Consider the following 18,309-nt stretch of genomic DNA (forward strand, 5'->3'; position numbering starts at 1 on the left):
TGTTTTGGAAGTCTTAGCCAGAGCTATAATGCAAGATAGGGAAATTACAGGCATCCAAATTGGCAAAGAGGAAGTAAAATTCTCTTTATATGTAGATGATATGATTCTATACATAGAAAACCCCAAAGACTCAGTAAAAAAACTACTGGAATTCCATGGAAGATTCAGCAAAGTGGCAGAGTACAAGACCAACATACAAAATCAGTTGGATTCCTCTATACTAATAATGACAATGCTAAAAAGGACATTAGGGAAGGAATATCATTTACAATAGCCACTCAAAGGATGAAATATTTAGGAATAAATGTAACCAGAGAAACAAAGGACCTATACAAAGAAAACTACAAAACACTACTACAAGAAACCAAAAGAGACATATAAAAATGGAAGAATGTACAATGCTCCTGGATAGGAAGACTTAATATTGACTTGTAAAAATGTCAATACTATCCAAATCAACATACACATAAAATGCAATCCTAATCCAGATTCCAATGACATTCTTTAGAGAGATAGAATAAAAAATTACATATTTTATATGGAAAGGAAAGAAATCCAGGGTAAGTAAATCACTTCTTAAGAAGAACAAAGTTGGAGTCTCTCACTCCCTAATTTCAAAATTTATTACACAGGTACAATGGTCAAAACAGCCTGGTACTGGTACAATGAAAGATACATATATCAATGGAACAGAATTGAGAATCCAGACATTAACCCATCCACATACAGCCAATTGATCTTTGACAAAGGGCCAAAGTACACTGAGTGGGAAAGACATAGTCTCTTCAACATATGGTGCTGGCAGAACTGGAAATCGATATGCAAAAGATTGTAACAAGACCTTTACATCATGCCATATACAAAAAACAACTCAGCATGGATTAGAGACCTAAATGTGAGTTCCAGAATTATAAAGGTCATCATTGAAAAAATAGGGACACATTTAAGGGCTCTAATCCAGGGTATACACAGGCTATGGAACACTGCAAAAATTACACAAATAAAGGAAGACAAAGTAGATGATTGGATATTCTAAAATTAGTTACTTATGTGCATCAAAGAATTTCACCAAAAGGGCAAAAAGGTAGCCCACAGAATGGGAAAAAATATTTTCCAATGCTGTATCAGACAAGGGACTCATTTCTAAAATCTATAGGAAACTACAACACCTCTACAAGAAAAAGACAAGTAACCCAATTAAAAAATGGGCACAGAACATGAACAGAAAGAAATTTCAGCAGCCAACAAACATATGAAGAAATGTTTATGATCATTAGCTGTTAGTTAGAGAGATGTAAATCAAAATAGCGGGATACCATCTCGTATCAGGAATAACAGTGAAGTTCAAAAATGCAGAGGACAATAAATGCTGGTGAGGATGTGGAGAGACTGGGCCCTTCCTACATTGCTGGTGGGAATGCAAAATGATCCAACCACTCTGGAAAACAGTATGGTACTCCCTCAGAAAGTTAGATATAGAAATACCATATGATCCAGCAATTTCTCTACTTGGTATATATCCACAAGAAATACGAGCCATAACACAAGTAGATATATGCACACCAATGTTCATAGCAGCACTGTTCACAACAACAAAAAGATGGAGACAGCCTAAGCGCCCATCAATGGAAGAATGGATAAACAAACTTTGGTACATACACACAATGGAATATTATGCTACCTTGAAGAATAACAAGTAAGCAGTAAGCCACCACATAACATGGATGAACCTTGAGGACATTATGCGGAATAAAATTAATCAGTCACAAAAGGATAAATATTGCATTATTGTAAAAATTTAAGAAAAGGTATCCATACTTAAAGGAAAAAAAAAATTGTTGGTTACCGGTGGGGTTGAGGTGGGGGGAGCTTGGGGGAAGTGGAGGGAGGAGAGACAGTATACATCATAGTTTGGGTGTTGGGGAGGGAAATACACAAGAAGGGTAATGGGTGGAAGAACAAGGTACCTAGGGGAACACTGAGACAGGTTTGCATGGGCTAAATGGGACAAAGGTAAAAAGTGATGCATGCTTTTTGCTGACCGTGTAGACTATACAGGCCGCAGGCTCTGAGGAACAGATTCTGGCCACTGGGCAGTCATAGCAAATTGTTTGTCATCTTAGTGTTCAGTTATGTTAGTTATTTAATTCCAAACATGAGCCCTTAGTATCCACAGATAAATGTAGTATTTTCCTAAAGCCGAGACGGTAAAGGTTTCAAGGTTAAGCCTTTCTCCAAAGGTTTAACTAAAAATAGCTTAGCTACTTCCCAATTCTTTGTTCTATAGATAAAAGGACATTCTCCCTAAACCTGTCCCAGGTGCAGGCTATTCAGCCAAGTTTCTGAAAACCTGGCTCAGGAAGCCAAAACAGCGGGACTCCTCCCAAGCCTTTTGTCCTTCCCTCTCACCTTCCCCCAACTGAGCTCAGAGGCTACAGATATGTTAATTGAGCCTGAGAAACCAAGTTGCGGGCCTGGGATTCGTATCAGCAAAACACGATGTAAAGTTGCCTGAATGTCTGGAGAATTACGTATGCTAGCTGTATCCTGTCTTAGTCTCTCCCAGCTTGGTGTGAAGCTCCTCCCCTAAATAAAACGGAGACGCAGGCCGGCCCAGGAGTGCATTACAGGCAGGTGGTGAAAGTGTGCAGTACAGCTTGGAGCACATGCTGTACGGCTGACTAGGCATGTGTTACTGACCAGCTAGTAAGGGGTGCGTACTGCCCGCTTAGCTAAGATGTATACCATGCGGGATCTTCCTGCCCTCCTGGCTAATATGTTCACCACGCCTGACCTGCCGGACGCCAGTAATGCACCCACCCTGGTTTTGGGGTGTCTCTTTGTCTCCCTCTTTTTGTCTTTCTGTGTATTCTTTTGCTATCCCTTTCGCCGCCAGATATCTCCTCCTCATGAACAAAACACTCATGAGCAAAATTCTCATGACACAACTATGTCGAGGCCAGTCCCCAACACATGCTCAACCTTGGAACAACAGGGCTCTGTGCTACAGGGATTGAGGCATAGTCTGAAAGTGGCAATAATACTAAGGTGCCTGACTGTCTTATGAATATTGGTTTCCCTTGCCTACTATTGTAAAATAGACACTTGAGTGGGATAGAAAAGAAAGGCAGGAAACATGATTACAGAAAGCTTGTAAGCCTGTCTTCAGCCTATAACTGATTGAATACCTAAAAGGGGTTCTACAATTTGTTCAGTGAAGTAGGCCTCTTGTGGAGCTTTTGCAGTGTATAGGACCTTTGGTGGAATTCTGAGCCCATCCAGAACCTTCTGATGGGGGGGGGGGGGACATTACCATTAGAAAGGACAACCAGACCAGCCTAGAAAATTAGAGTGACAGAAGACACATCTTCAAAGAAAGATCAGCAGGAAAAACACAAAACAAAAATGAGAGTATGATTGGGTACTACAAGAATAAGAAAGTTGTTTGCCATGAAGGCCAGCTATCAAGTCCCTTCAGGACAAACTCCCCTCTAAGACTGGCATGCAAAGAGAACACATGAGTAGGCATGCAAGCTTGCTGGCAACACAATGGTCTACTGTTGAGTGGAAAGGGGGAAAGGAAGCAAAGAAGAAATAGGCTAAGCTCAACCACGTTTCATAGACTTCCACTAACCTGGAGATGAGAGAGAGAAGAGGGAGGGCTGTTTGGTCCAAAGTGTGGTGAGAACTTGGAACACCTGAGCCCATGGACGAGGACATAGCCACAGAGGGCTAGAGCCGAGAGTGAAGGATCAGCTGATATAAAGTGAGGGGAGACACACAAGAACACCTAAACTTGCAAATAGTACCCATCTGACCTAGACTCGATGGCATGTTAATCAGAACTCAACTAGAGGAAGATAAAAAAGAAAACAATTTTTGATCAAGGAAATGAGGGTAAATTGCTACAGTTTGATGAACTTGACCTATATTCATGGAGGTAATAGTTCAAAATACCAACATAGAAGGAAGGAGTCTTCACATCAAGCATCAATGCTATTCCCTCTGTGTACAAGGTAGATAGGGATGGACAACTTAGACAATAGCTACATTAAAATGAGTGGGCAATAAAGGCACAAATTGACTGGCTTACAAGGTTTCAAGGGGGAGTTTAGTTTAATAATATGTGGGGATAAAAGAGTCCCCACTGAATAGTTTTCACTGTGTCTAGATGGGTCCGGTAAAAAGAAATGGGGATAAGATTCTTATGATTCAACAGTATTTGTTATCATGACAAATTGTGTCTGTCACAACTGCAAAGGTCAAAGTTTTGTAACAAAAATGGGGGAGTAGTTAATCTTACAGTCAGAACCAGATGACCCTAGGACCATCAAGGGAGAAGAGCACAAGCAGAATGTGGGACCTTATCCAGAGAAGCAATGCCACTAGATATCAAGGCAGAGATGGGGACATGGAAAGAGGGAGCAGCTGAGGACTCTAGATTCATGGGAACAGAGGGATTGAGAGCTGGTGGTCAGGTGGCAGACTTGCAGAATGTGCCCTTTGGTGGTGTAAATTATTATATATGCCTAAATTAAAAAAAAAAAAAAAAAAGAGCTAAAATGAGTAGAAAGAAATACTGTTAACTGATGGTCCATAGCAGGGATTATAATCTTTCTAATGAAACTAAGTATATGATTTGTTGAATGTAAAACTGATGACCTTCCCCGTAAACTTTCACTCAATTCACAATAAAAACTAAAAAAAAAAAAAAAAAGATAAAGAAAATGATGTATTTGTCCTTTCTAAAAGTTGATTAAAATAAGTTCTACAGTCAAAGTATGGATAATTTTTGCCTCACCTTCATAAATTTTCTATTATTTTGTAGCAATATCTTTTTACTTGCCCTCTTGTACACATACACACATTCACATAAATGAATAACAAAACTAGAAGGAAATACTAAAAACAATTACAGTCCTCATTCCTGAAACTGGTCACATGGTCATAAATGGTATTTAGAACTATCTTCCTTCACCACGCTTTTCCCATAGCAAGCTCCTCAGCTAGTTGTGGTTCTTTGTCTGGTGGAGTGACTCAAACCTTCATTCCTGAAGAGTTTGGAGCATTAGCAGTCATTTTGATTTGGGGTGCTGCAGCTTTCTACTGACTTTTACCACAGAGCATGGTAGTACTAAGAGATATCCTATGGGATCTCCTATATTCCATTCATTCACATAACTTAATTATCTGCTATCAATTGATTTCACCTAAGGAATCAGGATCAATCACATCAACTAATATGGTATCTCCCTTCTTTGCCTGTGGTTCCTGAGGCAGAAGAACCAAATGCGGCTGTATGGCAGAGTTCATGTCCACTTCACTAGAATCTTTGTTCTTCTTCCTCTGGTGGGTACAATTCACCATTTAAAACTAAGACCTCTAGCCACAAGGGGACTCAGTCACAAGGGGACAAGTGAGTCACTAGGGATAATAGTTAATTGCACTACTTCTATTTTCACCCCTTGATTCCTGGACTCATGAAATAATGTCATATATCAGATGTTAATTTACAGCATATGCAGTGCCTGCTGAAGAGCATTTTCCCAACTCTTCAAGGTATTTCTACAGAGCTGACAACATATTTGTGTCTTTAGAAAGCCTTTCTATTGTTTGATTTAAACAGCTGCTTCCGGATAATGGAGAGTAGGTTAAGACTAGCAAATCGCATGAGCATGGGCCCATTTGTGTACTGTGTTTACTGTGAAGTGAGTTCCTTCATCTGATGTAATGTTGTGTGGCTTACCAACAAAGTTCATAAAGCATTCTGTAAGTCCACAGACACTAGTTTTAGGAGAAGCACTGAATACAGAGAAGGCGAATCTATATCTAGAATAAGTGTCTATTCCACTAAGAACACAATATTGCCCTTTCCATGATGGAAGTGGTCCAATGTAACCAATCTGCCATCAGGTTACTGGCTAATTGTTCCTAGGAATGATGCCACATCTGGGACTCAGTGCTGCTGACTTATTGGGCACTCAGCAGTGGTTGTAGCCAAACTGGCCTTGGTGACTAGAAGTCTGTGTTGCTGAGAACATGTATAACTTCCATCACCGTTACCATGACCACTTTGTTCACAGCCCATTGTGCAAAGACAGTAATGGCTGGGGAAAGTCTGACAGGCATCCAGAGAACTGTCATCCTATCTACTTGATTGTTAATATTCTCTTCTGCGAAGATTATCTTTAGTGAACATTCACAGGAGATATATCACTTCTTTGGCCAATTCAGAGAGGTTTATCCAAATGTCTATTCCTCATGCCTCCTTGTCACCATTTTCCAAATCATGTTCTTTCCAAATCACTGATCATTCAGCCAAACAATTGGACAGAGCATGAATCAGCATACAATCACACATGTAGCGAGCTCTCTCCTTCTAAGCATAATTAACCACCAGGTGCATCACTTAAAGCTCTATCTACTGAGAGGATTTCCCTTCACCATTGTCCTTCAGGGAGGTCCCAGAAAGGGGCTATAGTGCTGCCATTGTCCACTTATGAGTGGTATCTGAACATTGTGCAAAACCATCTATAAACCAGGCACATGTTGTCTTTTCTTCAGTTAACTTATCCTAAAGTGTGAGAGGAGTGAAAACCTTGGGCATTTGGGTTGATCTTCATGTAACTTACATGTGTCTTCAAGTCCTGCTTGAGACTGGTCTCAGCTATACCACTTGCATTTAATGATGCTGTGCACATCTAACTTTATAATTCTGTGGATGACACAATACCCAATCAATGATGGGTACCTTAGGTTGCATAGTGACTTGGCAGCCTATTGTTAAGTGTTAAATCTTTACTAAGGTCCTGTAACAAGCCCAAACCTGTTTAAAAAAAAGATAGCAGACCAGTTATCTGCAGAGAATGCCAGGGCTACTCCAAAATCCTAAGAGTTTGTGCTGTGATTCACCAACAGGTGACTACCAAAGACTTCAAACAGAATCTCTAACATCACTGGCACTTCAAGAACCATCGGGTCACCTGAATCATATGGCCTAAGTGGCAGAGCGAGGAGCTCTGGTAGCTTAGTGGTTACGAGTCAGGGCAGCAGTTAAAAACTACCAGCCATTCTGTGGGAGAAAGATGAGGCGTTCTGCTTCTGTAAACACTTAGAGCCTTGGAAACCTTACACAGGGTCACTATGAGTCATAACTCACTCCATGGCATATCACCACCACCACCATCAAGTGGCACAGTGCTTTGCATGACATCCTGAACCTACTGTATAGTCTTTTCTTGTTCTGGGTCCCACTCAAAACTAGTAACTTTTCAATTCACTTGATAAATAGGCTAAGTGAGGGATACGTTGAGTTCCAAACTCAAAGAGGCCTACCAGGCAAGTGCTTACTTTTTTATTGCTGGAGTGGCCAGATGTAAAAACTAACCTTTACCTTTGAAGGAATATCTCAACATGTCCCACACCACTAAACTCCTAGGAATTTTAGTGAGGTAAAAGTCACCTGAATTTTGGGGGGTTTAATTTCCCACCTTCTACCATGCAAATAGCTTGTAAGTCTAGAGTCATTGATATGTCTTCCTTAGTAAGTCTAAGCAGCATCATGTTATCAGTGTAATAGACCACAGTGATATCTTGTGGAAGGGAAAGGTGATCAGGGTCCCTGTGGACGAAGTTATGACCGAGGGTTCAAGAGTTGATATATATACTTCTCATGTAGGATGATTAAAGTGTATTGCTGGCATTGCCAACTGAAGACAAAGTACTTCTGTTGTCCCTTCAGAACCCAAATCAAGAAAAAAGCAATTAGCCAGATCATTAGCTTCAAACTATATACTAGGAGAAGTTTTAATTTTCTGAACCAATGAAACTATATCAGAAACAGTAGCTGCAACTGGATTCACCAACTTGTTAGACTGACCACATCCATTGTAATTTTCCATAATGAATCTTTTTTTGCACAGACCAAATAGATAAGCAGAATAGGAATGTGGTTCCTAAGCAATCTCTTCAATCTGTACAAGAATGTAGTATTGCTTCTGATTTACTATTTCCCTAGATAGGGGCATTTCTCATGACTTCCACTTCACTTTTCCTACAGTTAAAGCCATATGTCAGGGACCCAATGTGGGGGTTCTGCCAGTTGCTGAGTTTGTCAATTCCTATTTTACATTCTGGAACTGCATAAATCACTACAGGATGGGTTAAGGGTGGGATACTGAACCCACTGAGAAATGAACTTGAGCTAAGATGCTATAAGTTACCTGACCTTAATATGTTCCTACTCTAACTTACGTGCCACTGTGACATTTTGGCTCACCTGGAATTAGTATCAGTACAAAGCCACTGTCCAGTAATCCCTGAAAAGTCTGATTATTTCCTTTTCTCCAGTGAACAATCACTTTTATAAAAGCTCATAGATCCCTTTTGGGAAGGCTGGGAGAAAGAGTAACAGTGTAACTTTTTGGCAGTGAAATGGGGTCCTTTCTTAAGGGGTTCTGGCATCCTCTCCATTCATACAAGGGTTGTGGGCCTGTAATCTGGCTCAATTCTAAGAAGTGATTGAGGAGCTATGGCTCCTATTCTGGCAATTCAAATTAGACTGCCATTCACTTGAACTGGAATTTTACTTGTTCAGAGCAAGTAAGTATTTAGTAGAAGTTCCATCTATTTTACTCATAGAGAACCTGTGACTAAGTAGGCAATGCCATAAGTCTTTACAAGTCAAACAATCTGATTACTGTTTTTGATTCTGCTGTCCATTAGGATGATCATAGTCATTTTGTTTTTGTTAATTAAGTACCACCAGTGTAGTTAGGTATCTTAATTCAGTTAGGGCAATTCTCACTGCCAAATATGACTTACATAAAATAGTAACCAGAGTTGGGGCTTCCTGCACCAATTTGTTTCCCACCACTATGATAAAAGTTGTGTCCTCTGGGTTCTCTATGGATTAGTCTGTGAGTCAAACAAGATACATTCATTTTAACATGTAATTTCCCTAAGGCTTTGGACACCAAGACAAGTCTGACATTTCAGCTTCCTTTAGCATTGTTGTTGTTGATGTTAAGCACCGTGGAGGTGATTCCGACTTAAAGCAGTCCTGTATAGGGTTTCTTGGTGGGTTCAAACCACTGACCTAGTGGTTCCCAGGCTAGTGTTTTCTCCTGTACCACAACACCAGGATTTAGTGTAGGCCACAGTTTAATCCATACTTCAGTGACCCAGTCAAATAAACTATTATTCTCAACAAAGACAGTGAGAAACAGCAGAAGAAATGTTGGCAGCTGAACCAGGAAACTGCCACGAGATGGTGCAGTGAACTTCTTAGTCCAGGGAGGTAGTTGGCTATAAGGTTATTTTTGCTCTAATACTAAAAATGAAATGTGCTAACAGGATATAATGTACATCAGAAGCTAAGGAGTAACCGTCCCAAAATGTTGAGTGATACAATAGTAAATATTAAGATGAGTAATGTATATTCCCTTTAACCCTACAGTTCACTATAAAAAGGTACCATGAAGTAGTATCAGGGGGAGAGGATGATCAAGATCAGCATCAGCCCAAGTCTGATGATTTCTATGACGTAAGTTCTGTGTCTCATTGCAATGAATTATACAACCCAGGAGAAGACTAGAGAAAGGCCTGGGAGGGATGACTCGTGGCCAAAATTGGTAAAGCAGGTGGAGGTTGGAGGTATGTTTGATCTCTGTTGTTAAGTACCATCTAGTCAGCTCCAACTCATAGTAACCCTATATAGGGTTTCCAAGGAGCAGCTGGTGGGTTTGAACTGTTAACCTTTCAGTTAGCAATCTGGTGCTTATCCTGCAGCATTTTGGTACCGAATCATAGTGACCCTGTTAGTGTAGTGGATTATGAACTGGCCAGCTAACTGCAAGATCAGCTGTTCAAATCTACTAGTTGTTCCATGGGAGAAGGATGAGGCTTTCTGCTCCCATCAAGATTTACAGCCCCAGAAACCCTATACGAGGTTGCTATGAGTTGGAACTGACTCAGTGGCACACAACTACCACCAACCACTGCACTATGATATTGTGTTGTTTCTGAACACTTAAAAAAAAAATTGGTTTTCAGTGGTTTACACAGAAATTTAAGTTCCAATTCAACAATTTTTAAGTTCTCATTCAGCAAGTTATTCTTGACAATGTGTAAAGATACTAATTTTTTTCTATTCTGGTTGTTTCATTTTCATTAAACTAGTTTCTCTGCACCTTACACTCTCTTCTTTGTTTTAAAGCAATTGCTGATCATTTAATCCCTCAATTGTAAGAAAAAAACAGAATAGGGTCCTGGTGTGGTGTAGGATGAGCATTTGACTGGTAATCACAAGGATGACAGTTCAAACTCACCAGCCACTCTCAGGGACCCTAAAAAGGGTCGCTGTGAGTCGGAACCAAATTGATGGCAGTTAACAATAAATTGATTTTTTAAAAAGAGCCAAGTACTTATGGGTGATTTAATTTTTTTATAGCAAATTTGAAATTTAGGGTTAGTTTAGGTTCACAGTCTGAAGAGTATCTCAGGGAATCATTTTGGGAAATCCTCCAGACTCTATCAGTCCGTAGGTCTCTCTTCTTTATGTTTTTGGAGTTTGACATTTTGTTCCACATTTCTCTCCCATTCAAACAGGGTTGATCTATTATGGTGGCCCTGATTAAAATGGTACACAGTGGTAGCTGTGCACTTGCATTTTTTTTTTTTAGTAATCCCTTTAAAAAATATTTTTAAATGTTGCTATTAAGAATACACACTCAAAACATATACCAATCCAATTCAATGGTTTCTATATGTATAATTCAGTGGCAGTGTGTTTGAGTTACACAATCATGCTCAGCCTCTTCTCCATTGTTCCTCCGTTATTATAAACACACTGTTCCCTAAGGTTCCTATTTTTATGAGTTGCTGTAGTCAGTTTGATTCCATATAGTTAGTTCTTAATACATCTTAATGCTCAACACAGACATTTTTACTAGGTAAGCTAAATTATTGTTTGGTTTTAAGCAGATTTCAGGGGATATTTTTGGTTGAAAGTTTAAACATTATACCAGGGCAATATTTTGGGGGTTCATTCAGCCTTTGTGGCTCCAGAAATCTGGAGTCCATGAGACTTTGAAATTCTGACCTGCATTTTCCCTCCTTTGATCATGATTACTCTACAGAATCTTGCATTAAAAAAATGTTTGATAATAGTAGTTAGACACCATTCAGTTCTTCTGGTCTCATGGCAAAGAGGGTACACATTCCATATCCTCCTCTGTTCCTAACTCTCCTTTTTCTTTGGCTGCTCCAGGTGAATAGAAACCAATTGTTCTGACTTGGATAACTGCCTGCAAGCTTTAAAGACAACACAACAAACCAGAAGGTAGACTAGAACTACTAAACACACATTAGGACAATTAACTGGGCTATGCTATGAAACCATGACTCTACACCTCCACATAAAGGAATCAAATACCATGTGGAGTTTGGTTAATAAAAGCAACCTCAACAACTACTTTAAAAAAAAAAAATGCTGTCATTGTTGTAATGAATTCATTCAGAATCGACTTTTCTTACTAAAAATCACTTTCACATTGGTACACAATACAGTTTGATCTATCAGCAAAAAAAGGCACCAGAACGTTACCACTGGAAAAAGTGAATCATAGCACTCAAGGTAATTTCATGCTCTGAGCATCCTCAACAATCTTCTCATTGAGATACCATGGCTTTCAAATGACAGACCAGAGATTAAAGCAGTATATTTATACGATAAAGCCGATATGGTAACAGGACATGGGCTGAACTTGGAAGTTTGGGTGGCTTCAATTAGATGGCACAAAAGGAGAAGGACAGCAAGGCAAAGGAACCAACAAAGATTCAGAGAAAGGAAGAAGGCTAACAAAGTCCACAATTCTTCAGGCAGTTTTGTTTGTTTGAACTAAGTGCCTAGTACTTGCTTCAATTTTCATGTCTGGACCTTGGTTTTCTCATCTATAAAATGTAAATTGGGGGAATGACACAAACATATTCTCGGAAAGAAGTTCAACTACGACTACTGTATATTTTGCAAATAATGCACTCATATATGAGGAGGCGTCAAAAAATTGGTGGAAAGATTCCATTATCTTTTCATTTCACTTTCTGGGAACTTCTAGAAGCTCTTTTGTATAATGGGTAGAAATTACAAAATTATGCTAGAAAGTTTCGGCATAGCCTGCCTGCACACATACATCATACATAGCTCATGACATTTGTAGAAGTGGATGTCGGCTTCATTCACCCTCATTAAATACTCCAAATATGTTACTTTTGATCATATTTGTATAATAAAGAGATAAGCCATGTTCACAGATTTGGTAGTACTTTTACATTTGGTAAATAAACAATGAAACTGTGTTTGCTAGCGGGTAATTTGTGGCTAAGCCTGAGAGCAATGGAATTTTTTGTGGATGAGTTATGACCAGGTATGTTGTGCCAGAGATGGTTGGAGGGTTGGCAAAGACGACTATAGGTGGGGCTAATCCTGTGGCAGCCAAGGGTCTTTGCCTATATGCACCTGCATCTCAAGGTGTTGGCCACATGTCAAGCTGGGTGGCAGGGCAGTGTGGGCATGCGCTACCTGGGTCCTGGAAGGGCCTCAGGCAGCTAATCAAGTCTTTTTCAGTGGAGTGAGGAACCCACAAATCTCTCAGTGTCTGTGGTTTTCACAACTATCCCAAGGTGTCCATGAAGGCAGGAGATTCAAATGGCCAGAGTGTGGTAGCTGGCCACCTGGATGGTAGTGTGTGGTGAAGGGGGAGTAGAATGGAGGAAATACATCTGAACCCATAGTTCCAGCCTCGTCCACCTGAGTGGACACAAATTTTGAGGTTGGGGCCAGATGCCCTTAGCAGAGGTTGTTTATGGGGTGGAAAACGTTATTTCTTCCTGCAATGTAGAAAGCAGTTAGCAGAGCAAGAAAGGAATCCTGCCTGGAGAAAGGCTGCTTTAGGAACTTGAGGTTCATAGGTAAATTCTGCAGCTTGGTGCCAACCTCCATGTCAACAGACACCAGAATGAAGACTTAACATTAAATGATGCACAGGTTAAAAAAAAATTTTTTTTTTTAAAATCAGCAACATGTAAAAAATATTGGTATAACACATTTATAAAAATAATGCACAGATGTTGTGAGTTATGTAGAAACTTAAAACATGCGGTATTTGTGTAAAGAAGCAGTAATCATAAAAGGACGTTTATTGGCTTTAAAATATAACAGAAAAGTTCAAGGTCCTAGTCATCTCTGCTGGGTTCAGATCCAGGTTCCATGTGACACCAGATGGTAGGCATAAACTGTTTATCTATATCCTTCTGGGTTCAAGTCTAGGAATCACTCTAATTACGCACCGGATGACAAGTCTATCTGTGATCCAGCCACTGTGGAACTGGGGGTTTTGGTCCGGGTGGTGGAATTTGCTAATTTGTCAGGCCTGGGATGCAAACTCTAGTCCTGAAGGCATGAGAAAAGCCCACCCTGAACTCCACAACCTTACTTCAAGGAATGGTGAGTCTCCAAAGGGAATGTGGGGTCTGCTTTCTAGAAGAGTGGAGATTTACTACTACTTTAAGAAGCGAAATCGCTATGGATCAGAACCGACTCAATGGCACTTGACAACAACAAGCTAAATAATGCTTTTTAGACAAGAATCTTGATATTTTATAATTCTGTAAATTACCCGAAGCCTACCAGCTATTCCACATGAGAAAGAAGAGTTTCCTACTCCTGTACAGACTTAAAAAACCTCAGAAATCCTATACAAGATCTCTTGAGTCATAGCCGACTCGATGGCACTCAAAAACCAACAATAACACGGTTAACACGGTTAATGAATTAGGCATAATTGATTCCCACTTCACAGATAACAAAAGGGAGATTCAAAGAGACTTAGTAATTTCCCCAAGTCTCCTACGTGGTAAAGGCATACTCACAACTCACACTTGGTCTTTTAATTCCAGAACCAAACTTCAGTGAAAGAATAATTTAATCTAGAATACTTGATTTTAATAGGTCTACTTAGCAAGATCCAGAGATACTCTGTATTCTTCTGATTGGAGAACCAGTCTATCCTGTGAGCATCTTCACCTTGTTCCCCAACAGCCTTATCCTAAGGACAAACGGAATGAACAGCCAGCTCTTTACCTCCCATGGGCCTGTGGGGATTAATGACCCTGAGAAACTGTCTTGACGGGTGTGGAAGGGAAGTCTCTAATGTAAACTGTCTCTGCCACATACAATCACATGAGTCAAAAGGAAGAAAGCGATGACAAATTGGCCATTTTCTACTCCCTGCACCATGAAGATAATAAATCCAGTTTATTTCACAGCTGGTGATACCCGCTAGAAACAAAACTAGCATTTAAAAGAGTGGTGTCATGATCTTACGCCAGAAGTGGTTGAATACTCTTATCTCCCATAAAAAGTCAATTCACAAATGATCGTAATATGAAAATACTTGCTCTGGATGCCAGGACTTCTTGTTACTAAATATATAATCCATGAAGTACTGTTATGAATAGACAAGAATACTGATTTTACAATCAGAGTTGCTGAGCCATCGCAGACCAGTTCTGTCATCTCCTTGGGCCTCAGTTCTCTCATCAGTAAAATGGGAATACTTGGTTGGGTGTTCACTTCTTTCTATTTCTATTTCAGTGGCATTTACTATATCCATACAATATGTTATGCATCAATCCAAGATGGTGATACAAAGTAAAAAGACCCAATCTAGTAACTGCCTTCTCATACCTTGAGGCTGGTGCTAAAGATACACATATTAATCAATGAATCACCCATGTAAATTTAAGACGTGTACCAGTGATAGGCAGTCCTGGTGTGGTCCTGAAAGGTAAGCACTGGACTGCTAAGCCCAAGGTTGTCAGTTCAAACTCACCAGCTGTTCCTTGGAGGCCCTATTCAGGGTCACTATGAGTTGGAAATGACTCGATGGCATTAAACAATAAGTGATAAACACTACACAGGAAAGATACACACTGACATGTGAAGGGATAATGATCCATTTATAAGATGAAGTAGGAATTATACAGGAAAAGAGTTAAGGGAAGGGTATTCTTAAGCAGAGGTAACAAAAGACAAAAAAATCACTGAGATGGAAGAAGCAAGATATATACTGGGAAATAAAAAAGGCTCACCAGCTGTTCCTGAGAAACCCTATAAAGGGCCACTATGGATTAGAACCGACTCAAAGGCATTTAACAACAACTTGTGCTGTAGGATGAGCACTGGACCAAAGAGTCAGCAGTTCAAACTCACCAGCCACACCTTGAAAATGCTATACAGGGTCACTATGAGTCGGAACCAACTTAGCAACACTTAACAACAACATCAACAACAACAGAATATCAGTTACTACCACCAAAATACTGTTACATAACAAACAACATATCAGTGTCATAATTCAATAAATATTCAGTTTTATTCCAAAATCAGAAAAAAATGCCTGGGTAGTTTTGCTAATGTGTGCTCTCTGCTTCTTAGACATGGCTGTCTGTTGGCTGGGACCTTCAGCTTTCCTCTAAGGTTTTTCATCTTCCAAAAGGTTATTGCCATTTTTGTTGTTAAGTGCTGTTGGGTCGGTTCCGATCCATAGCAACCTTGTATTACTCTCCATGTTTTTTATGACAGTATTAGGGTTTCAAAAGATCAAAAATGGGAAAGGCTACTTTAGGCTTTGATTCAGAACTGGCCCATCTTGATTTCACTGCCGTCTATCGGTAAAACCATGTCACAAGACCAACCCAGGTTAATGACATGGGAGAATCGATTCTATTGCTTCATGGGAGGAATTGCAAATTCCTATGACCAAGGGTCAGGATAAAACCAAATCACAAACAAAATAAATCCTTTGGGGTTGAGTTAATTATAACTCATAATGAATCTTCAATATATCATGGGGTTTCCAAAAATACAGAGGGGTGCAATTTTAGAGTTACTTTGCAAACTACCAACCACAGCTAATGTAGCGGGAGTATTCACACCTATAGGCAGTAACATGCACTCAGAGAGAAAACGGAAAAACTGACAATAGTACAACATGCAAGCCACTGGGGTGAGCACCAAATAGGGCAATGATTATAAAGCAAAAACACAGAATATGGACTACATTAAGTAAGAAATAAGCATCAATTCTTAGTACTATAATCTTCTCTATATTCTTCTATGCCAAGAAATTTGAAAGACAACTATCTGGCCAACTGATTGGAAGAGATCCATATCTGTGCCCATTCCACAGAGAGGTGACCCAAAGGAATACAGAAATCATCGAACAATAGTTTGGATATCCCATGCAAGTAAAAAGGACCTCTGGTAGTGTAGTGGTTACAAATTGGGCTGCTAATCTCAGAGCCAGCAGTTCAAACCTACCAGCTGTTCCATGAGAGAAAAATGAAGCTTTCTGCTTCCATAAAGATTTACAGCATTGGAAATCCTTTATGGGGTCGCTATGAGTCAGAACCGACTCCATGGCACATAATAACAACAACAATGCATGTCAAGTTTTACTAAAGGTAATACAGAAATGGCTGGAAACATACATTAAGAGAGAACTTCCAGAGGTTCAAGCCAGATTCAGAAGAGGAGGTGGAATGAGGGATATCATTGTTGATATCCGATGGATCTTGGCTGAAAGCAAACAATATCAGAAAGATGTTTACCTGTGCTTTATTGACTACGCAAAGGCTTTTGATTGCATAGCTCATGGCAAGCTATGAACATTGAGAAGTATGAGTATTCCTGAACACTTAATTGTGCTCATGAGGAATCTGTACATGAACCAAGAGACTGTTGTTCAAACAGAACACTGAATGGTTTAAAACTAAGAAAGCTGTGTGACAAGGTTGTATTCTTTCAGCATACTTATTCAACCTGTATGCTGAGGAAATAATCCGAGAAGCTGGGTTATATGAAGAAAACTGTGGCATCAAGATTGGAGGAAGATTCATTAACAACCTGTGACATGCAGATGATAAAACCTTGCTTGCTGCAAGTTAAGAGAACTTAAAATACTTGCTGAAGAAGATCAAAGAGCACAGCCTTCAGCATGGATTGCATCTCAATGTCAAGAAAACAAAAATCCTCACCACTGGACCAATAAACAACATTCTTATCAATGAAGAAAAGACTGAAGTTGTCAAATACTTTATTCTTTTGGATCAACTATGAACACTCATGGAAGCAACAGTCAAGAAATCAAATGACATATTGCATTAGGCAAATCTGCTGCACAAGACCATTTTAAAGTGTTGAAGAGCAAAGATGTCAGCTTGAAGACTATGGTGTGCCTGACTCAAGCCATGGTATTTTCAATAACCTCATATGCATGTGAAAGTTGGACAGTAAATAAGGAAGACTGTAGAGGACTTGATGCTTTTGAGTTATGGTGTTGGAGGAGAATATTGAAAGTGCTATAGGCTGCCAAAAGAACCAACAGATCTGTGTTGGAAGAAGTGTAGCCAGAGAGTTCCTTGGAGGCCTGACGGCCAAACTTTGTCTCTCATACTTCACACATATTTTCAGGAGGGACCACTGGAGAAGGATATGATTTTTAGTCAAGTGGAGGGTCAGAGAAAAAGAGGAAGACCTCCAGTATGATGGATTGGCAAAGTGGCAGCATCAATGGGCTCAAGCGTGGCAACAATTGTGAGGTTGGCCCAGAACCAAGCAATGTTTTGTTCTGTTGTGCATAGGGTCACTATGAGTCAATACTGACTCCATGGCACCTAACAACAACAACAAAAATCACCTTTTGAATGATTTTTAAAAAATCATTCATATAAACACTCGTATTATCATTTGATTTTCACAATGACAATGTTTTATACGTTCTCCCACTCTACCCAGGACTTTCTAATGTGATCCCTTCCAGAGCAAACGGTAATGTTAGCTGGACACCATCTAATTCTTCTAGTCTCAGAGTCATGGAGACTGATGTTCACATGTCCCATGAGTCCATTGGAATAATTTATTCCACACATTTAAATTTTTCATCATTCTCTTTTTTCTGCCCATGAAAAAACCAGTTGCTGCACTTTAGATGCCAACTCATGAGGTTTTAAGATACCAGTCACTGCTTACCAAAGTAGAAGGAAGAACATTGTCTTTGTGGACTACGCTATGCCAATTGACCAAGATGTCCCCTGAGACTATCACCTTGAGTCTCCAGGCCCAGAAACTTGTTGCCTCAAAGTGATTGATAATGTCTAAGAAGTTTGTAGTGTAGTGGTTACGAATCGGGCTGCGAACCATAAGGTCAGCAGTTCGAAACTACCAGCTGCTCCGCGGGAGAAAGATGA

This window comes from Chrysochloris asiatica, unplaced genomic scaffold (genome assembly GCF_000296735.1).
Source record: "Chrysochloris asiatica unplaced genomic scaffold, ChrAsi1.0 scaffold00046, whole genome shotgun sequence".
In the NCBI taxonomy this organism is placed as follows: Eukaryota; Metazoa; Chordata; class Mammalia; order Afrosoricida; family Chrysochloridae; genus Chrysochloris; species Chrysochloris asiatica.